This window comes from Triturus cristatus, chromosome 6 (genome assembly GCF_964204655.1).
Source record: "Triturus cristatus chromosome 6, aTriCri1.1, whole genome shotgun sequence".
Taxonomy (NCBI): Eukaryota; Metazoa; Chordata; class Amphibia; order Caudata; family Salamandridae; genus Triturus; species Triturus cristatus.
The window spans coordinates 1,290,190,619-1,290,213,969 of record NC_140589.1 but is presented as its reverse complement, the minus strand read 5'-3'; positions in this window follow the sequence as shown (position 1 = coordinate 1,290,213,969).

The window sequence follows — 23,351 nt, the reverse complement described above, 5'->3', positions numbered from 1 at the left end:
AGGCTGTCGAATGAAAAAAAGTCATTTTCCTTTGGGGGGTGATTTAGGTATTTAGCTTCACTCGTGGTAATATTCCTTAGAGCCCCCTCATTTAAACGGGTGGTGCAGATGGTGAGAGTGGTGTGTGCCTTTGGATACTGGCAAGATGTAGAATTTACCTGAAAAAACTTTTGGCAGCAATATTAGGGGAGAACATCGGATGAGTAGGGTGTATATAATTTGGAGTGGAAATCAAAAAAAGAATGGAACATCTTGTGATTTCCCTCCCACAGTGTGTGACTACAGAGGGTCGCTCTCTACTCCAGTGCCATTTCTAGCTATCTACTTAATAAACTCTGGTAAGAAGTGGGGAATGCTGGACATCGTGTGACCCATATTGAGTGTACCTGAACTAAAGATCTATGATTATGATATGGGGAGTGACGCCTATTTTACATTATATTGGAGTGTTGGAGTGTGTCTTCTCTCTTTTTACTCAGCACGTTACTTCTATTGTAAAGTATGTTTTCAGTTTAAATGGATATGAATCACAGATTATGTGATATGTATACACCATTAGGAGGGCCATTGATTGCCCACTGATTTATGATGGTGGATTTTGCACTACGTATGAAAGATTCTGGTCACACCAATTGGGTGGTTTGCGACTGTTTGGGATTGTTTGAGAGCACACATTTAATAATTTTGTCTTTGTTTTGGATGTGAAAACAATTGTTGTTATTGTTTTGTCTTTTACCTTTCAGTTCCTATTGGAAGAGTAAAGTTACAAAAACACTCCAGACTTACAGGTGGAGTATAGCCCACTATAGTGGGTAGTGAGAGGGGTTTTGGAAAAGGAGCATAGGGATCCAACTTGTCCTGAGGAATGCCGGAGACTAAGCTTTGAACCGGCAGAAACATGTTGACCGCTATGCAGGATGGAGGAGTGGTGAGCACTTAATTTACTCACACCACCACTATCCATTAGGTATATATTCTTTTATATAACTTTTTAATCCTGACTAGGGAATCCATGAATAAAATTATTATAGAGATATCCCGAGCCAGTTTTAAACTCACGATTTATCTGCACTTTAGGATCTTGTCTTTTCCGTTTGTCTTTATCACAGTTGTATTGTTTACCCCTCCCTATTGCTCCGCCTCTAGCGTTGGGTTTGTGCAGAGGCATTAGTAGCAGCCCTATGATGAAGCATGCCACAACTTGTTGTGGGTGAGGGCAGTTTTTACAAAGTGTGTGTGCTCTTTTGAATCCATTACATTTGCAAACATATATAGGCCGCCTTTTTGTTGCTCTACCTCCTAGTGTGTGTTTACGTACTTTTCTAGGAGGATGAGGTAGGGTGTTTGCCTTCTCCCCCCCTTTCTTTGTTGTGGGTATTATAATCTTTCAATCTAGCCACATCCTCCACCACTCCAACTCTAGGAACACTTGCCTGTTCCACTACAACAAGGCTGCTTATTACAGACTCCTGAAACTAAGCAAAAGTCATCTTTGACGCAGGACAAGAATCCTTGAACACAGCAAAAGCATTAAAGGTTGCTAATTGGAAAAGATGGATAGACAACTTCTTATACCAAATGTAAGCCTTATGAAGAGCACTGTAAGGGTCCAACCTCTGATCTACTCTATCAACACCACCCATGTGCCTATTATAGTCTAAAATGCACACAGGTTTGCGTGCTTCAGCAACCTGACCCCAAACAGTCAAAGGTGAAGTGCTTTCATCATGGATGGTAGTCAGCATGTAGACATCTCTCCTGTCTGAAAACTTCACAGCTAGAAGTTCCTCGCAATGCAACACACTGCACTGTCCCCGTACAAACTTTTGACAAACAAGTTATTTTGGGAAACCTTTACGGTTAGAGCGGATTGTGCCACAAGCATCAGTGTCTACTTTGGCCAATTCCCTGAACAACCGCACACCAGTGTAGAAGTTATCTACATATAAATGGTGGCCTTTGTTAAAAAGTCCTCTACCAAGTTCCCACACAATTTTCTCAGTCACTCCAAAAGTGGACGGACAACCAGGGGGGTTAATCCTGGATTCCTTCCCAGTGTACACCCTGAAATTAGAGACATATCCTGTCCTACTCTCACACAGCATATACAGCTTAATTCCATAGCGTGCCCTCTTACTAGGAATGTATTGCCTAAAAACCAAGCGGCCCTTGAACAACACCAAAGACTCATCCACTGCTATTTCTTTCCCTGGTGCCTAGACCTCAGAAAATCGATCAACAAAGTGATCAAGGTCAGGCCGAAATCCTAAAAAGACGGTCACAATCAGGGTGATCTTGTGGCAAAGCTAAACCATTATCGACAAAACGCAGCATCCGAAGCAGAAGCAAATACCTATCACGACTCATGACTGCAGTAAATATAGCTGTTGCCTCAAGGGACTAGTAGACCAAAATGAAGACATTGATGGCTTCCTTAACAAGCCCATCAAAAAAGTTAAACCCAAAAACTTCTTCATCTCTTTCAGATTTGTGGGAGTCCATCGGGTAGGTCTAGAGTGGGGTCTAAGGCTGGCACTGTTGTCCCTCAAAAACTGTTTGGCATACAAATTAGTCTGCTCAACAATCTCTGCCAAAGACATATCATCCATAAACAACTGAAAAAAATGTATTGGCAAAAAATGTTCAGTATTCACTCTACACCCTGGAACACCAGTAAAGTCTGGCAATGCTGGCTGCACCATGCCTGGGGCAACCCAGAGGTCAGCACTTTCAACGGGAAGCCTTGCAGCCCCAGGCTGCAGCCCAGATGCCTCTTGCCGCACTATACCAACGGGAAGCCTTACAGCCCCAGGCTGCAGCCCAGATGCCCCTTGCCGCACTATCGGCACATCAATGTCCTCCTCTAACACAGGCACTTCATCCGCACTAACAGTAGATTCATTTGCATTGAGAGTAGCTTCATCATCCGATGATTCCATGTGGAGAGAAAACTCACTGCCTGAATCTTCCCCTGCCTCCTCTGCCTCAGATGCAGAGTCAGTCTCTGAACCATGGTCAGAGGAAGACTTAAAAAGCATACCAACAACCTGCTGAGCAGTAATCCTGCGGCTAGCCATTATCCTTACTAAGAAAGGAGACTGCACAAACAAGTCAACAACAACCAACACTGTGCAAAATAAGTAATAAACAAAGTGTGGCTTTAGCACAAAGATCTATATACTCAAAAACAATATAACTCTCTTGCCAAAGATAGCTACACTCACCAGCACCTACTCTGCAGAGACACAGCAAAAAGCAATAATATCCTACTAGAAAGAAAAAAACAATTACTCATAAGACAACAAAGTACACATCGAGCACTAATTCAAAAAGATTTTGACACTCAAAACACAGAAGCCAAACATACTGCAAATATTACAGCATTTGCAAAAAACACATTCATGTAGGGAAATTAAACGAATTTAGAGTAAATAGTACAAACAAATTCTCTTACCAAACACATGCAACTACACAAGCTGCATAACCAGCAGTAACAAATCCGCAACCTGGAACAGTCTAAAGAGCAACAGCCTTGAACTTGAATAAAACAGAGAGATAAAAAAATTACAATTACATTTCACAAACAATAATCCAATTAAAATTATAACACACAATGTCAGTCCCCAAATGGTCAATCTGCCAGATGGGCCTTCATATAGGGCTGAGAAAAATGGGGATTAGGTGGGGTTTTCTACCAAGCCACTCTGTGCCCCAGGTGGGGCAGAAATCCGACAGATATTTGCCGCCCCTTGAAAAATAAAATAGATCCCTGGTGGCTAGTAGGGTTTTCTTTTCCTTGCCCTCCCACCTAGGGCAGAAAGACCAAAAAAAGGAGCAGATCTGTGGGGGGCAGAAAATATACAAACATAATTTAACCCCCTTGGAAGCAACCCTTGGCCAAGGGGCCGCTTCCATTACCTATAAAAGAAAATTCCTGGTGTCTGTTGGGGTTTCTGCCCCCCCATACCCGGGGGCAGTAAGGCCAAAAAAAGGACGGACTACCACCAGGGGGGGCGGGCAGAATAAACATCCACAAATTATAACCACCTTTGGAAGCGTACCTTGCCCAAGGGGTCGCTTCCACACACTAAAAAACACAATATCTAGGGCCTAGTGGGCCAGGGAGGCAGAAAGGCCAAAACAACGGGCAGATCTGTCCCTAGGGGGAGTGGCAGAAAAAAACAGCATAAATTTTGAGCCCCTTTGGAAGCAACCCTTGCCCAAGGGGTTGTTCCCATTTAAATTAACTAATCCCTGGTGTCTAGTGGGGTTTTCTGCCCCCCTGGGGACAGAAAGCCCAGAAAAAATATCTAAACAATTTGCTCCACTTTAGAAGCGGCCCTTGCCCAAGGGGTCACTTCCATTTAAATATAAATGCCATCCCTGGTTCCTAGTGGGGTTTTCTGCCCCCTCGGGGGCAGAAAGGCCAAAAGAACGGGCAAAACTGCCCCCAGGGGGGGCAGAAAAACATCGAGAAACAAATGCTCCCCTTTGGAAGTGACCCTTGCCCAAGGGGTCGCTTCCATCTAAATGTAATGCCCCCAAAACAAACCCTGGTGCCTAGTGATGTTTTCTGCTCCCCTGGGGGCAAAACGGCAGAACAAATGGGCCGATTTGCCCCCAGGGGGGCAGAAAAACATCACCAAAAATGCTCCCCTTTGGAAGCGACCCTTGCCCAAGGGGTCACTTCCATTGAAATAAAATGAATCCCTGGTTCTAGTGGGGGCATTTCCGCTGCACGATCGCGACGCTGTGCGTGTTCGTGAAGCAGAAAAGCCCTGCAAAGAGACATCAGGGGAGAGGAAAATCACTTTCCTCTCCCCCGATGCCTCGATTAATTGCGCAAACCCCCCCAGGAACAAGGAAACCTATCTTGTTCTCTCCGATACCTGGAAGCAAATGGCTTCCAGAGTGTCTGGGACTTCCTGATGACGTCAGTGCACGCTGTGCGCGCTGACGTCATGGGATTCCCATGGGGGTTCTGGTTTGCCAGCAGAAACTCTTCCGCTGCCGTCCCCCTTTGTGGGGGTGAAATCGGACACCCGTCGGGGGAGTGCCAGCGCTTCCCCCGTGGGTGGGTGCCATGACGGCCTGGAGCCGTCATGAGCACACGCCCACTGTGTATCGTGACGGCTCCAGGCCGTCATGAGCACCGAAAGGGTTACATCAGGGGCTGTATGTACATGAGAAAGTGTCAGTGTGTGACCTGCAACTTTAAGGATGAACTCCACACTCAGCCACTTCAGTGACCGTGGCCTGCACCATGTTAAAATGTTTAGGGTGCAGGCATGCAATTCATCATGCACTGTCACTTGCCTTGTCAGTGTGGCTCACAGACAGTCAGCTTTTTCTGTGTAGTTCACATGTGCATGAGTTTGGTGCAAGAATGGTTATGTGTGAGGAGGGACCCCTTTAGGCAGATTGTCAATGATGAGCTAATTGCTGTTTCTATGTGTGCTGCTCAATGCAGTACACATGTACATCCAGGTAGTTTTGGCTCTTGTGATTTCTCTTGTGTGTATGACGTCAGCCATGTTTTTCCTTGCATGCATTGCTTACTGTCCTGTTCGCGTACCAGTTGTGAGTATGGTGCAGCATGAGTTTCTATTTTTGTTGCAGACTGAACAGACAGTGTCAACACACATTCCCCTCAAGGTTGACCCCACGTGCCATTTAGCTACTTGTCATTATTTGGTGCTACTTTACTATTCTTGCTTGTTATCATACTTAGGTTGTCATACTTCTTTACATGAACTTTGTAGTTCTGTGAGTATGGCACACAGACAAGTCATGTCGTACATATTTGGGTGACACATTCCTGATATGCATAATCCATGCACTGTAGTGTTGTAGACATATCCCCGTGCTCATAGCATGACATCACATTTGGACTCAAGTCTGCTGAATGTGTGCATTGTGAGATATGCACCTTTTAGATAGATGGCTACATGATCACTTTGTTGTGAAAATGCATGTGTTCATGGTATGCAGACTCACTAGAGGCTTTCTCACTTGGTGTACACAGGACTGCATCTCATGAACAAGCAAGGAGGGACATTGACTGGAGATGCGGTAGGATGTCAGAATGGCCCCCCTGCCTCAACTCCACGCACATACAATTCATTTGCACAAAGCCGCATCTCTCTGATGCCAAAATGAGGATGCACTGTGAATGTGACCGATCATGTGCATGAGTAGGCATGCCACCACCAATGTCAGCACACATGCTCCAATGTGCCCGTGTGACTGAGTTGTGTGCAAGATTATGTATGTGCAGTAAGGTCCCCTTGCACATGCACATTCTTGCACATGACTCAGACACACGGACACATGCATATGCGTGGTGTTGAGGCAAAGGGGCCATTTTGACACCCTGCTGCATCTGCAGTCAATGTGCCCCTTTGCTATTTCATGTTGCCCTTATTTTGTGGTCTTAGACTATATTTGGGTTACTTTTCTGTGCACATTTCCAAGTCTGTGTGCCCACCAATATGTGTCTAGCAATGTATTGGTTGAGTAGGGGGATATGTGTCTATGCCACCAGGGACAAAGGGTATCCAGGACATGATCCGCAGTCATTGTGGGTGTGCACTGAGAGATATTTAATTGGGCATGAGTGCCATTAGGTCCATCCACCTCGTTAACCCAGTCCCTGGTTGTTACTCACCCTGTTGCTGATATGTCTGGACCTGTTCCGCAGTATCCTGTCCCAGAACTCCAACCACTGTCTCCTCGCTGATGACAGTGGAGACGTCTTCTTACAAGGCATCCCGCTCTACCTGTGGAGCTGGACTCCCACCTCCAGTCAGCATTGCTGCTTTGAGTTTGGCTGCAAGGTTCGCTTTGCTCTTGCGCTTAGCATCATGCCAGCGCTTCTTGCAGTCATCCACTGTCCTCCTCACCTCTCCGACAGCATTCACCTTGGCTGCTATGGACTGCCATATTGCATTTTTTGTTCCCAATGACACTGTGGAGCTAACAAAAAGCTGTAGTTTTTTTTCTGTCACCTCCGCAATCAGGACCTGGTTTTCCTGCTGACTGAACAGGGTCTTCCTCTTCCTCTTCTCCTTGCCCTTCCCGGGGGCCTCTGCCTGGTCCTCCTGGGTGTTGGGGGGTTGCTTGCTTCGGTACTGAGTCCAGCTTCTTCCATGGTTCTTCTATTTTTTTTTTTTTGTTTGGGCTACAATGCGTTTTATAGTGGGTTTTCCGGCCTAACGTGAAAAAAGTGGTCTCACGCTAATTATCATGCAGTTTCTGGACGCTAATTGGCCGATCGCCACTTTTTCCACATTGGCGGCAGGATTTTTATCGCCGTGCCGCTGTTCTTAGCGCGGGAAAGTATACCTGGGAAGAAAAACTATCGCCATTTAGCGGCGCGTTGTGCATACACCGCTAACACAGCGATCATTTTCTGTGGTACACGGCGATAAAAAAACTGCAGCTAACTAGCGTTAGCAATGCTTATCGCCAATTCTTGTACGTATGACCCTAAGATTCCTTGCGGCGCTGCTCTGCGCCAAAACCTCATAAATAGTTATCATAAGAAAATTAACACGTTTTGCCTCTTTTTCATGCTTTTATGCCTATATTTTTCACCAGGTTTTTCCTACAGAATATTTAATGGAAAAGAGGCAACAATGTGATAATAATTTTCACTGACACCATAATTTCAACCCTCTTCCAAAATCCTGTTTGTACATGGATCCGAATTTACAGCCTGACTTGTAATAAGTACCTTAGATATTGTCGAAAATAGTTCAAATTAAAGGAAATAAGTTTTAAATTTGTAAATACCAACAAAAAGAAAAAATAAATATTTTTGAACCAATGAATATCGTTGAGATTAAGGGCTGCATCAAGAAACGGTACAAGCTGTGAAATTGAAAATACTAAAAAACATAAAGACACACCATGAAACAAAAATCTCTATATTATAAGTGGAGACACCCGTTAGTACACAGAAAAAACAAATACTTAAGAGACCCTGTAGACCTTGAAAGCCATTAGGAGAACAGCTGCATGTGATACAATCTAGCAGCTTAAATTTCAAAATGTGTCTTGTGGTCCTTTGAATGTTCCTGACATTGCTTGTTGCATTGTTGCATTCCTGTCCAAACGGTGTTGATATGTGTGCGTATGATGGTCTGCATCCATAAATTATCATGATGGTAGCTGGAAAAAAATACATGGGCAATGGAGAATAGCAACATAGACCCATATATATCTGTTACCTGATTCTGAGAAAAAGCTACTATCTGAGGCTTAATCTTTATCATTCTTTGTAGTTTGACTGATAGTTCTTCTTTTCAATACTAATTCATTTGCATTCTGTCCTACTTAAGGTATACTCTGCTTTGTGAGACCTGAGCCTTAACAGTTTGTAAAACCTGAGCTATAGCTCTGCTGTTCAAAAGCCACACACTCTAGGATCTGTGAAACCAGGAGAATAACTCTTCCGTGTCTGGTCCGAACCTGCAAGAATTTTGTTTTCATTTTTTGTTCTTTTGACATTTTTGCCAGGATCATAGGTGTTGCAGTCTGGCTAAACCTTTTCAGAACTGACCTTGTGACAATATCTTTCCTTATATTGCAGAAAATTCCTGTTAACAATCCTGCATTAATCCTGCATTTGTTGTACCTCACTTGCAGCATCCCTTGTAGACGGACATGCCCACCATGAACACCAGCTCCCTTTGTAATATTATCATTTATAATATTTCAGAAATATTTATGTTAACAGCATGTGAATATTGTGGGTCCAGGGCTCACTGTCCCCTGAATTCAAGCTAGCCTGGCTGATGAGGGGTGAAACCCCGGAACTGGTCCTACAATTACATTTAAAATGTAAATTTGATACTTGTATAGCGCACTACTCACCCGCAAGGGTCTCAAGGCGCTTGTACGAATACTGCTGTGGAACCCATCCTGGCTTTCCCTGTGAGGTGTCCACTCCTGGGCAAGCCCCAAGGTGGAGGCCAGGCATCCTTAGCATTGTGGGGGCCGTTGTGGAGATTAAGCAAGCTATTGCCCAGAGTGGGACTCCATGATGGGAATAGGCACCAAGGCGAGAATTATCAGGTCTGTGGAACTTTTGAGCCCAAGACCCGCCGAGGCGGGGAATTGAACCCTGGTCCCGGGCTAGACCTCTGCATCAGGGTCTGCCGCTCTAATCATTGAGCCACACTTCTCCCAATGCTTGTTTCTGGTACAGGGAGGACCTGGCTTGACAGTTCTGGCTTGACTGTTCCCAGGAGGAACATGGGCAAGACTGATTTGCATATGGCTGAGTCTGAACTGGGGTGGCATTGTGAGCAAAAGAATGATTGATTTAACCCAGATCTTTTAACTTGTGGGTGAATATTTTGATTTGTTCTGCATTCCGTCTATCACTTGGGCCCACTACCCCAAAAACACACTTTCACCAGGCTGTCAGCTCCAGAGTGGAACTGTGCTTCAGGGAGCAACATTTATCCTGCAATCTCATGTGCCTTGCATTTTCAGAACATGCTCACTTTGTACAACTGCTTCCCAAACCAACTTAACACTGTCCATTGCAGTGGTCCTGCCACATAACATTCCTTTTAAAATGCACAACCTTGACAGCCTTCGCTTTGGCAGATGGAGCCTACACAGAGCCACACTTATCATGCCTTTATTGCAGGTCAGCACTTGCAGCATGGTGTCATACTGCCTTGAGGTGGCACCAGGCACAGCCACAGTGTGGTGATGGCAAAAACACAAGCTGCGGGTGAGCATTATCTCCTCAAGAAGTGAAATATACGGCCTTACCCTGTAACTGTAAGAGTGATCATTAAACCATCAGTGGACGTAATGAGGACATGGCCCTGCTAAGATTTACACAATGAGATACTTTGTATCATCACAGTTACAGATCCATAAGTATCAAAAATCATGAAGTTCACACATCCCACTCTGCTCATCTGCCCTCACCGCTAGTGGAGGATAATTTACACAGAGGGCAAAAACACAGTACTTGGCCCAGTTAACACACAAACTCGACACACCCTAAAAATCTGATTGTCTGACGGAAATATCCGGAACGTCCCTGCAGATAGACTGAATATAGACCGAATATAGAGCAGCATGTCATCTGCATCAATAGACCTCATCGCCCAGTGGAACTCACCATGATTAACACCCCTGAAACAGTTGCTGCGCTACCTGCTGCATTGTCAGGGCAAAGAGAAGAAGGGAAAGGGAACAGCCCCAACAAGTTCCCCTACACAATGTAAAAGAGGGTGACACTTGACTTGGGCAGTTGGCTTGGCATCAAAAACACATATGTGTTGTTGCAGCCGCCCTGCCATGTCCACATTGGACAGAGTGGCAAATAGGTACACCCAATCCACGGTATTGTATGCTTTAACGAATTTTAGCACCACTCAGGCTACGTAGGCACACCTCCAATGGACCAGCTACAGCACACTATTTTGCATAAGAATGTTAAGCATTGTGGATCTCTCAGGGATAGAATCCTTGTGGACACCAAGGTCTACATGCTGTTGGTGTACCAGCAGGTGCAGCGCCACTACTGTACTACAGATTAACAAATCTTGGCAAGCATGGTCAAAGGGGTGTGTGGCCATAGGCTCAGCTAGGTCACTGTTGGGTTTTAACAATGCACACTGAAGAAATTGCCACATGGTTTGTGGGTGTCTCCAATTACTCCAAGTGGCCCAAGAGAGATACAGTCACCTGTGTTCAAGTACATATGCATCATCGAGACTGGGTGGGAGGCTGTCCAACACATAAGTGGTCAAAGTGGCAGTGCGCAAAATCCCTCTGAGTATCTCTTGTATCAGCCAACGGGGTGTTCATCACTGCACACGCTGCCAGATCAAGTACAGGTAGATTCAATCCAGTCAGGAATGAGGAAACGTCTACTTTGCATTCAGACTAGGGGCAATGTATAGGCCACAACAATACACTGTGAAGGATTTATGGATGGTTGCCAGACTAGTGTACATCTGTGGCAGATGATCCATAATCATCAACATCTGCTGGGTTGTTTATAATCAACAGAGGAGATAGGGCAGGAGGTTCCCTGACTTATATCACTCTGTGTGCATCTCAGCTTGTCATGTTGCAAAGTAATAGCAATGCAGTTGCTCAATCAGTTGGCTGTTGTGTGTTTGAGCATCTGTCAGTATAGCTAACATCACAGCCTGCAAGTGAACTGCAGTCTTTTAATGACATAGTGATGCCTCTGTGTACAGCAAAGCCCCGAGGATATTGGCCATAGACAACACACAAGTCCCCAGACCTAGCCACTCAGTACTGATGTCAGTGCTTCCCACTCCAACAACCCAGAAGCTGTTGTGCCCCAGTCGTCAGTGAAATATTTGGAGATGAAATCCCTCAGGAATGAGAAAAATGCATGGGTCAACAACCATGTAGGATACACTCACCATGTGTGGACTGGGGGCGCTGCACCCTACACCCAATCTGTATGCATATAGGGTCATCTTCTGAAAATGACAATCACAGCAATTCAGCAACTAGCTCCTCAGGCTGTAGTGTGTGTTGCTAACAAATAATTGCATTCTGGAGGTGCAGATTGTGTACTGAAGAGTAGTAGGAGTACTCCCAAGTCTCAGGACGTAGGATCCACTGAAAATGGTGAGGGACCAGTGTGCATCACATTGTGTAAGATAAGCTGCCACCATGGGAGACAAATGCAAAAACAACAGTTGATGGACAGAATGCAGAACAATGTCATACATTCACCCGAGTACAGAGATCTGGGCCTAAATCCATCGTTTTTTTGCTCACCATGCCATTCCAGTTTGAACCCAGCCATATGAAAATCAGTCTTGATCCTGTGCCTCATGGGAACAGTCCACCCCGAACTGCCAAGCCAGGTCCTCCCTGGACTGGAAACAAGCATCCTAGGACCGGTTTCGGGGTTTCACCCATCTTCAGCCAGGATAGCTTGATTCCAGTGGCATGGAGAGCACGGGACTCATGTCTGAGCTACCCGTCCCACTCGGGGTGACAAATGCAAAAACAACAGTTGATGGACAGAATGCAGAACAATGTCATACATTCACCCCAGTACAGAGATCTGGGTCTAAATCCATCGTTTTTTTGCTCACCATGCCATTTCACTTTGAACCCAGCCGTATGCAAATCAGTCTTGATCCTGTGCCTCATGGGAACAGTCCAGCCTGAACTGCCAAGCCAGGTCCTCCCTGGACTGGAAACAAGCATCCTAGGACCGGTTTCGGGGTTTCACCCCTCTTCAGCCAGGATAGTTTGATTCCAGTGGCATGGAGAGCACGGGACTCACTGTTGTTTTTGCATTTGTCACCCTGAATGGGACGGGTATGCTCAGATGTGAGTCCCGTGCTCTCCATGCCACTGGATTCAAGCTATTATGGCTGAAGAGGGGTGAAACCCCGAAACCGGTCCTAGGATGCTTGTTTCCGGTCCAGGGAGGACCTGGCTTGGTAGTTCGGGCTGGACTGTTCCCATGAGGCACAGTGTCAAGACTGATTTGCATATGGCCAGGTCTAAACTGGGGTGGCATGGTGAGCAAAAGAATGATGGATTTAACCCAGATCTCTTGACTGGGGGAGAATGTTTTGATTTGTTCTACATTCCGTCCATCAATTGTGTGTCTTCTGCTTTCTCGCCCTATGTGCGCTGGGTATGCCTAGACGTAGGTCCCGGGCTCACTGTGCCACTGGATTCAAGCTATCCTGGCTGAAGAGGGGTGAAACCCCGAAACCGGTTCTAAGATGCTTGTTTCCGGTCCAGGGAGGACCTGGCTTGGCAGTTCGGGCTGGACTGTTCCCATGAGGCACAGGGTCAAGACTGATTTGCATATGGCCAGGTCTAAACTAGGGCGGCATAGTGAGCAAAAGAATGATGGATGTAACCCAGATCTCTTGACTGGGAAGAATGTTTTGATTTGTTCTGCATTCCGTCCATCAATTGTGTGTCTTTTGCTTTCTCGCCCTAAGTGCGCTGGGTATGCCTAGACGTAGGTCCCGGGCTCACTGTGCCACTGGATTCAAGCTATCCTGGCTGAAGAGGGGTGAAACCCCGAAACCAGTCCTAGGATGCTTGTTTCCGGTCCAGGGAGGACCTGGTTTGGCAGTTCGGGCTAGATTGTTCCCATGAGGCACAGGGTCAAGACTGATTTGCATATGGCCAGGTCTAAACTGGGGTGGCATGGTGAGCAAAAGAATGATGGATTTAACCCAGATCTCTTGACTGGGGGAGAATGTTTGGATTTGTCCTGCATTCCGTCCTTCAATTGTGTGTCTTTTGCTTTCTTGCCCTAAGTGCGCTGGGTATGCCTAGACTTAGGTCCCGGGCTCACTGTGCCACTGGATTCAAGCTATCCTGGCTGAAGAGGGGTGAAACCCCGAAACCCGTCTTCGGATGCTTGTTTCCGGTCTAGGGAGGACCTGGCTTGGCAGTTCGGGCTGGACTGTTCCCATGATTCACAGGGTCAAGACTGATTTGCATATGGCCAGGTCTAAACTGGGGTGGCATGGTGAGCAAAATAATGATGGATTTAACCCAGATCTCTTGACTGGGGGAGAATGTTTTGATTTGTTCTGCATTCCGTCCATCAATTGTGTGTCTTTTGCTTTATCGCCCTAAGTGCGCTGGGTATGCCTAGACATAGGTCCCTGGCTCACTGTGCTACTGGATTCAAGCTATCCTGGCTGAAGAGCGGTGAAACCCCGAAACCGGTCCTAGGAGGCTTGTTTCCAGTCCAGGGATGACCTAGCTTGGCAGTTCGGGCTGGACTGTTCCCATGAGGCACAGGGTCAAGACTGATTTGCATATGGCCAGGTCTAAACTGGGGTGGCATGGTGAGCAAAAGAATTATGGAGTTAACCCACATCTCTTGACTGGGGGAGAATGTTTTGATTTGTTCTGCATTCCGTCCATCAATTGTGTGTCTTTTGCTTTCTCACCTTGGGAGAGGAGGCCGGGGGGCAGGGGAGCTTAACCTGTGGCTCTCAGACACAACTGACATAGCCATCCTCAAGCCAGGGGATATGGGTGCACCTTGTGAGGATGAGGGATATGTGCCAAATGAAGCTTGCTTTGTCCACATTTGGCAATGAAACACTGCTCCCTAATCATGTAAAACTGCAAGGAGACCCTCTACAAAGACATAAGGCCCACAGGCTCAGTGGGACTTTTTCATGCAGTAAATAAGACCTCTTATGGAACCACACAAGGGTTACCCTTGCCAAACCAGCTTAATGGAGGAAATAATATTAACAATGCAAACACTTATGGAACTGGGTGTAATGTTCTGGTGTCACATATGTGTTTTGTAACAGTGCAATGTGTTTTCATTAGCACAATCAGAGATATCATTACAATGAGTCCATCTCCCTTGGTGTCCCCCTACCTCTGACATTTAGAGTCAGAATGCCATTAGTACCCATGTGTGTGTAGTCTACTGGGACGTGTGGAGATGCGTTTCTGGGAGTATTCTGACCCGGGTGGCCCAACAACACACATCTTTGACTTTTCACTTGGGGGGGGGCTATAGCCCTCTAAGCAATAGACTGCCATCCAATGTTTCTGCATCAGGACAGTTCAATATGAACAGTCAACACCTCCATCCCAGGGCAGTATTCAAGTGGAAGAATGATTAATCAGTGACAACATCTACCTACAAAGGGTAACTTGCCACTTATGGCCACACACAACTCAGACAAGGCAAGGCTAGGTGGAGGTAGTTTTCCTGTGATGCCAATAGGTCTTGCATATGCCAGTGTACTCAAGCAGCCATTTCAAAAATCTGTCATTAACATTCAGTGGCAGACCGCAAGCTGCAGCAAACACACGCTATATCCTCATATTTTATCTGGCAACTGTTTTAGCATACTTACATCCACATAATCTACACATTTGTACATTTCAACATTATCTCCTGGCCTGCATAATCTCTACTTGTGCGGGTATGACTCCTCTCACATCCACTTCAAAGTACATGCTTATCTCTCAAAACTATCATACATACATAAGTACGTCATAATACCCCTCTGGTGCAGCTATCTGGAAAAGAATGTCTGCCTCACAAGCTCCAGCCTTGTACTCAAACACTTCCAACCCAAATCTCACAATATCATACTGGTGCTAACCTTCTTACATCCACACCCACAGTCACAGCACCACTCTTCATCACTATGTACACAACACCTCTCACATATATGACATGTACACAATGTACTGTACTCATCACCTCCTCAGTAGACGTTAAAATTAAAATGTCAAATGGACAACTCTCATCACCAGTTTCACCCTCAGTAATGTCTTGGACTGCACTCATATCACAATGTGCAGCATCACAGCCAACTCTGACATGCACACTTAACACATCACCACATCCCTCAACAAGACACTCACATTGCTCAATGAATATGTCCCAACTCATTCGCATCTCACCATTCACCCACCCTACTCTGCTTAAATTCTACAGATAGCCATTTCAAAAACAAATGCATCCACAGATTCAAACACAACATACATCAGCTGGACAACACCTCACATTTCACCATACAGCCACCTAAATCACACAATTGGTGTATACCCATGACACACACTTATCCACTTTGTTACAAATGACAAGTTTAACCATGTCCCACTGTGGCCCTGTCACATCCACATCTCAGTTCCATGCTCCATACCTCAATTGACTTGTGCACATTAACAACTATCCTTACTCAGTGACACTGCCCTGTCACAGTCATCTCTCACCGTAGTGCCACAGACTACACCTCTCATCTCCTGCCAGACTCCAACCTTGTCTAGCTGGTTCTACCTCTATCACATCTACATATTCCTAGTTTACCTTGCACAGGATGTAACCAGTCTTACAAGGTTGCATTCTCCGAATCACACAGCCGCACTTCAAACTATTCACTTTGGAACAATGAGGATACTTCATGTCTACTACACAAGATCTCCCTCTGAACTTAACTCCTACCTTACACTCTCTGAAAAACTCTAAATTTGTCCTGCCCCCAATATGTATGAGTCTCCACTCCATTTCTAAAATGAAAACATAATTCTCTCTCACCTCTACCCTTGTCTAAGCTAGCTTAGCTCATGCAACATTAACCTTGCAAAACACATCTACAGATAGGCCTCACATTCCAAAATCCACCTCCTCCCCTGTGTGACAACTAAGAGCATGGGTGTGACACAGGCTCCTGTACCATCTGCACAGCAGACGGGCCCACAAGCCTTCTGTGCCCTCCCAGTCCACTAGGTTTACCACATGTAGCACAAGGCAATACAGTAGACATAACAGCACTCCTATTTCAGCTCTGTGTGATTAAGCATTAGCATAGCTCAAAAGGACTCCTTATTTCTTTGGTAAAACACAAGCCTTATTATCAGTTAATATTATGTGATTCATCCGGTCCTGCTAGATTCACCATAATTAATTTTTAAAACAATGCCCCTGTGCAAGCTATCATAGACATTCTACAGAAACGGAATGATAGATTGGAGCATATCTATACAAAAAACAGCAAGAATACAATTACTCTATGGGGTGGAGATTTTAATTTACGTTTGTGTAATGTACAGTCAATAAGGTATGCAGCATGATAAATAAGAAAATGCTGACCAAACTCATTTCAATCATAATGCTCCTGGGGATAAGATTAATGAATTATCATTTAAATTTGATTTGGCCTTTGCAAACAAGATCTCCTCCCCTTACGCCCTATGCAAATGCACTTTTAATGGGAGAAATGCACATAGCATTATTGATCACATTTTGGTATCTAAAAGATGTGCTGATCAGGCATTTAACTTTCTGACTCATTCAATTTCACTAAGTGATCATTACCCTTTAAGTATTGATATCGTCCAATTTATTTTTTAAGCAGCGGAACAATAAAACTGTTCCAAAAGTAGAGGAAATCGGATTAGCAAGCCTTAACGGGTACACCCTGCGATGGACACAGATTTTCCCAGAGGGGTTCCTTAAGCAACTGGTAGCTAGTAAAAGTGAGGTCTTTAAGATCTGTTTAGATGATTCAGCAGCGCCTAGTGATACCATCAAAGCCTTTTTGTCACATGCACAGGGAGTGAAGGAAAATATGTCTGCCATAAGTAAAAAAGTCAGACCAGTGAAAAAGGGTTGGTTTGATACTATCTGTACTAGAGCCCATAAATAGTTAAAAGAGGCACTTCATAAATCCCCCAGATGTAATCTTGAGGTCCAGACCTGCAGAATGGATTATAAGTAGGCCTGGGCAGTAAATTATGTTCCGCTCGCGGAATTTGCGGAATTTTGGTAATTTCGCGTTCCGCAGAGAATGCGGAATTGTCCAAAATTCTGCATTCCGCGGTTTAGCAGAATTGTTTGCTTGTTACCGTTCTCAGAATGCGTGTTCGCAAGATATTTCCCCTGAGCATGCAAACAGCATTCGCGAACAGGAAAAAAGCATCGCGAACAAGCAATTTTGCGTGTTTGCGGAATTTCTGCGTGCTCGCGAGAGTTTTTTTACCGTTTCACAGCGCTTTGCGTAGCGCGACTATGCAAATTCCGCCCACCCCTAATTATAAGAAAGCATTGAAGATGAGAAAGTCACAGATAAGGGAGACAGTCTGGGAATATGTGAGGAATCCTCCAACAAAGACAATAACGCTTTCTGGAGAATAATTAACTCCGATCCACTGATAGCAGAGGAGGCACCCAGGATAGAGATGCCTATTACGAAAGAAGATTGGATAGAGCATTTTACCACCATTGATTCTCTATCCAAAGCCGCACCGGCATTAGAGCAAGGACATAATCACATGGCAACAATAGATACCCCATAGACTAGCTTCATGATCCCCTTAGTATGGAAGAAGTTAATGAGGCAATATTAGCTATCAAAGGTGGTAAAGCCCCAGGTCCAGATGTAATCCTAGTCAATTTCTTTAAAGCAAATATTTCTCTATGGGGCCTTTATTGAGCTTAGCCTTCAGTGCATGCTGTACAGTCGGGTTTTTGCCAACATGGGCCAAATCAATTATCGTGCCTATTTATGAAAAGGGAGCTCGATCAAATCCGGCCTGCTATAGGTCAATCTCTCGATCTACTTGATTCGCTGCTGAAGATCGCAGGACGTATCATTCTGAATAGATTACAAGACTGGGCAGATACACACAGCATCTTCTCAGATTTACAATATGGATTCCGTCCCGGGGTCGGAACAATAGAGCAGAGCCTCAACTGAGCATATGACTTGGGAAGTATGTTCAAATTAAAGAGGGGAACATGTATTTAGCTTTTGTTGATCTCTCCTCATCTTTTGATTGTGTCATATATGCCAAACTGTTGTCAATTATGAAAGATCTGGGAGTAGAAACATCAATCATTAGCTTTTTGAGGGGCTTATAGTCAGGATTTAATGCAAGGGTCAGATATACTAATAGAGGGGAATGCACTGAAGCAGTCAAGGTGGAGAGGGGGTGAGACACGGCTGCATCCAGGGCCCCTTTCTGTTCTCCCTATCTATAGTGTGGGCGCAGTGCTTGCTGCTTTGTCCAAAGTAGGGGCACGCCCTGTACCGGCCATTCTTCACACCAACAACACCGTCCTCATGGCACACACTCCTCTTGCTCTCCAGCACCTGCTGACAAACTTTGCTGAATACATGCAGGATCTTGGGCTTTTAGTAAATCAATCAAAAACTTTTGTTATGAAATGCGGGAAAAAAAACGCTAAATGCCAAGATCAAAAAATTTATGGTAAAGCTATAGGCTTTACTGATACTTTTTCTTACTTGGGAATTTTATTTGACAAAGAGGGCCTATGGAAAGGGCAATATCCAGTAAGAAACTACAGTTCAGTAAAGCTTGAATGGCATTCAGAGGGTTCACCACACGACTGGGCTCTAATCAACCAGAGCTGCTAAGTTCATAAAGCTAAATTTCTTAGCGTTGCACTTAATGGGGTGGGTGTGTGGGGACACAACAAATGCAGTAATATACAACTGGTTCAGAACAAGTTCTTTAGGTATCTTCTCACCACTCCTAAAAGTGCCCCAGTATATATTTGTCATGCTGAACTCGGAGCACACTTTATCACGGACCTGATTATGCTACAGCCTGTAATACTCTGGTATAAAGTGTGGACTTCTTCATACACCAATTTAAATAGTGCCATAATTAAGGATTGTCTTAAATCTAACTCATTGACTATATAGTTAAGATTTTTTTTTCCTTTGAACTTTATAAACAAACTTCACTTAGATCACCAACTCTGCACCGTACAGTCAAATATATCACTCAGTCAAGTATATCACACACTCAGAACAACTCAGAATGAGATGTGAGAAAAATTACACTAAATTAAATAAAATGTATTGACACATTAGTAATCTGATTCACAGCAGTAAGTTATCAAGTAGAGTACCGCAAATACATTTTCTTTAAAAAAAACACATGTACATATTCATACACAAAGTACATAATTAAAACAATATAATCAATTCAATATCTCATAGGAAGACAATGAATAGGCATCAAGTGGAAGGAAAAGATATTAAAAAAACACTTAAATTGTGCCTTAACGATGTTGATTTGCAACCTTTGTGGACCAGAAATAACCCGGAGCCATTCACCCAGATTTCTAAAGTTCTATTCCCAAGACAAAATCAACCTAGAACTCTGCGTAGACGCGTTTCGGTGGGATAAAAAGGTAAAACCACATTCTTCAGGACTGGCAATAATATTCCTTCCTTTAGTACATATTAATGAGAATACCTAACACAAAACATAATACAGAATATATTAAAAACAACAAAACACATACATATTTTTCAGAGACATTGAAAATCTTTCTTTTAAAACATTCTCTTAGTACTCCAAAATTAAAAAATCATTAAGAATCCTTCCTGTAACAAGATCAATATGAAAAACAGCCATTCAATAATAATCAATAATCTATAAATTCGGTCTCTGTTACCCACTAAGGGGAGTTCATAGATTTCTACACATCCCACTAAGAGTGTTCCATAACATTCCACAAAACTCTTACATATCTATAACTCACACATCTTAGCATAAACACATTAACCTAAGAGCACTAGATGACTCATATTGTGTAATAATACTAGTATTGATAATTGGAGGCCAATATCGCCCTACGTCTTTCTGCGTCAATCCATAATCAAATTTCAGACATGTATCCACCCAAAAAGTAGGTAATACATGAAGACCATCATAGATATATCAATACCTTAGCTCATGCCTTTATATAATAGCTGGCAATGAACCTCTGGGCTTCTGGCGACAGGTCTCACTATAATGGTATATATCTGCCAAAGAGCAAGAAAAGATGGCTATTTGTTAATTCGTTAAGCGACCATGTATAATTTAACATGCTATAACCATTTTAAGAACTAAGGCTACAGCCTATAATACTCTGGTATAAAGTGTGGACTTCCTCACACACCAATTTAAATAGTGCCATAATTAAGGATTGTCTTAAATCTAGGTCATACTAGCGTATCCCCTGACTAGTTTACATTCAACGGTTTTGCAATAATCTGTGCTATCTGGAATATTTTGAGAAGCCTGAAACACTAGACCTTATTAGTAAAGACTCTCTAAAAAACGAAATTATGACACATCTGGAGAATATCAGACTTATATCCGAAATCTGCAAACCCAGTTTTCTGAAGAATCTTTGAATCTGGAAGTCCGTTTGGAGCAGGGAGGCCGTCACTCCACAATCTGATTTTAAATTGAAAAATCTACAAACATCTCCAATGTTAAAACGCAGATGTTAATACCTTAACCAGTGTGACCCAATGCAAATGGCATCACGATAAATAAAAGGAGGGAAAGCATAATATATCCCTGAATTGGGTTTTAATGTTATTCCCTGAACTCCCTATACTACGGTGGCCCCAACAGACAGAGGAATATACTGTACATTTGCTGTACTTCCTGAGGCGGAAGCCGGGAAGCGCTCTTTGTGAAACCTTATCGGTAATACTTTGTACTTGCAGTACTTCCTGAGGCGGAAGCCGGGAAGCGTTCTACTTTTTAAACTTGTGTATTATTTTTGCGTGTTACTCCACTTGCACTCTGTTTTGTTCTATGCTTTTAATTATGCGCCGATCTTAGTCACTACCCTCACCTGGTTCCAGTGCCCACCCCGCATACATCGTTTTGCCTTGTCCGAACCCGTCGTGCTTTCACGGCGGCAGGACACGACACTTACCAGCGGGGCCGCCATCTTGAGTGAGGGGTACAACTCGCGCACTAGTCGCTGAGAGCCAGTGGAGCATAATTTCCTGATGCCTGCGCAAGCGCGCTGCATTTGCTGTACTTCCTGAGGCGGAAGCCGGGAAGCGCTCTTTGTGAAACCTTATCGGTAATACTTTGTACTTGCAGTACTTCCTGAGGCGGAAGCCGGGAAGCGTTCTACTTTTTAAACTTGTGTATTATTTTTGCGTGTTACTCCACTTGCACTCTGTTTTTTTCTATGCTTTTAATTATGCGCCGATCTTAGTCACTACCCTCACCTGGTTCCAGTGCCCGCCCCGCATACATCGTTTTGCCTTGTCCGAACCCGTCGTGCTTTCACGGCGGCAGGACACGACACTTACCAGCGGGGCCGCCATCTTGAGTGAGGGGTACAACTCGCGCACTAGTCGCTGAGAGCCAGTGGAGCATAAATTCCTGATGCCTGCGCAAGCGCGCAGTGGACGCGTGCAGCGGACGCGCAGACAGCGCGCCGAAGGCGCGCTAAAGGCAAGCCCGTCTGCGCCCGTCCGCGTCCGACCGGGCCTAGGGCCAGGTCTCGCCACTCATTTTTTAAAATACTCCTTCAGGGACTTATGCTCTCTCCGCCACTCCTGGCCCATCAAGCCATCTTTAAACCAACTGCTTTCCTCTTGTGGAATTTTGTTTTCTGGTCCTCTTATACCTCTTCCTCAGTCCACCATAAGTCCCTCTCTTCCCCCGCCTAACATCCCTAACTTCCCTCACTCCATCAAACATAAGTTGAACTTTTATTATCTAAATACCCGATCCCTCCCCAAACATCAATCAGAAATATTTTACCTCCTTGACACTCTAAAACCTGACGTTCTCCTTCTTTCCGAAACCTGGCTCACAGACGACTCCTTCCCTGACATTCTGGCAGCTATTCCTACTGGCTATTACATTCTACAGACTAATAGACCTGACGGGCATCATGGAGGTGGTGTGGCTGCCATCATTCACCACCAGTTACAGTTCACTGCCCTCACTGTCACTGCTATTCCCTCTACTGAGAGTCTCATTATCAAACTCGACTCCCCTCTAGCTTCCCTGGTTTGCGCCCTGTTCTACCGACCTCCCCGTATCATGCCCACCTTTCCCCAGTTAATCGGCGACCTCATCTCGCACCTTTTAATAAACAGTCCCAATCTAATGATAATAGGTGATTTTAATTACTGGCCCTCTGATCCCAACGAAACCTCGCACTCCCGCGAATTCACTGACCTTCTCAGGGGCCTAAACTGCACTCAGCATGTTTATACTGCTACCCACATTATGTGGTAAATAAAATATATCTATCCATTACCGATCTGAATTTCATGCGAGAACTTTAAACAAATAGCTCAGAATAATGAGAGGCAGAATCCGTGGTATAAGAGGTTTCTGAATGGGCTTTATTCCAATATGGCCGACTCGAGTGGCGGACCTCAGGTTCCGTCACCAAGAAGGTTCAGGAAGTGAAGTACGATTCTTTATTGATATACATACATTTTTATAGTTATTACATTATAATGGAAACGAATGTAGGAGGCGTAACATTTGATAAGAAAAGTGACATATTAATGACGTAAACGAAACTAGGCGTAATAAGGAGTAAAAAGAAACATAATTGGTTAAAGTTATCAAATATAAGTGTTTCTATAAGATAATGCTTGACATAGATGCGCGCGCAGCAGCATGACGTGCATTTGACGTGTAACTAGGGGGGGTGAAGGGACCTCGTCACTAACTCTACGTGTGGAGACGAAAAGTCTAAGAGGTCAAGTCAACCTAATCCTAAATCATATCTAACATCCTATGTTTAAAGAACTATGTTATCCACAAGGAAGGACTGAAGGACTTTCGAACAGAATCTATTCTATACTGACTGTGTGCGTGCACGAACGCCTAAGTGTCTATGTGAAATACAAGAGGCAGAAAACTTTCCATGGCAACTGGGCTATGAATTACTTGCAGGAGGACAGCCCTTTGCACGAGAGCTAAAGGAAATGTTTACCTAAATCACTAGACAGGAATGCATCGGCTGAAGAGCAAAGTAGATAATTCGAAGGTGAAATACAGCTTCTTGGCAG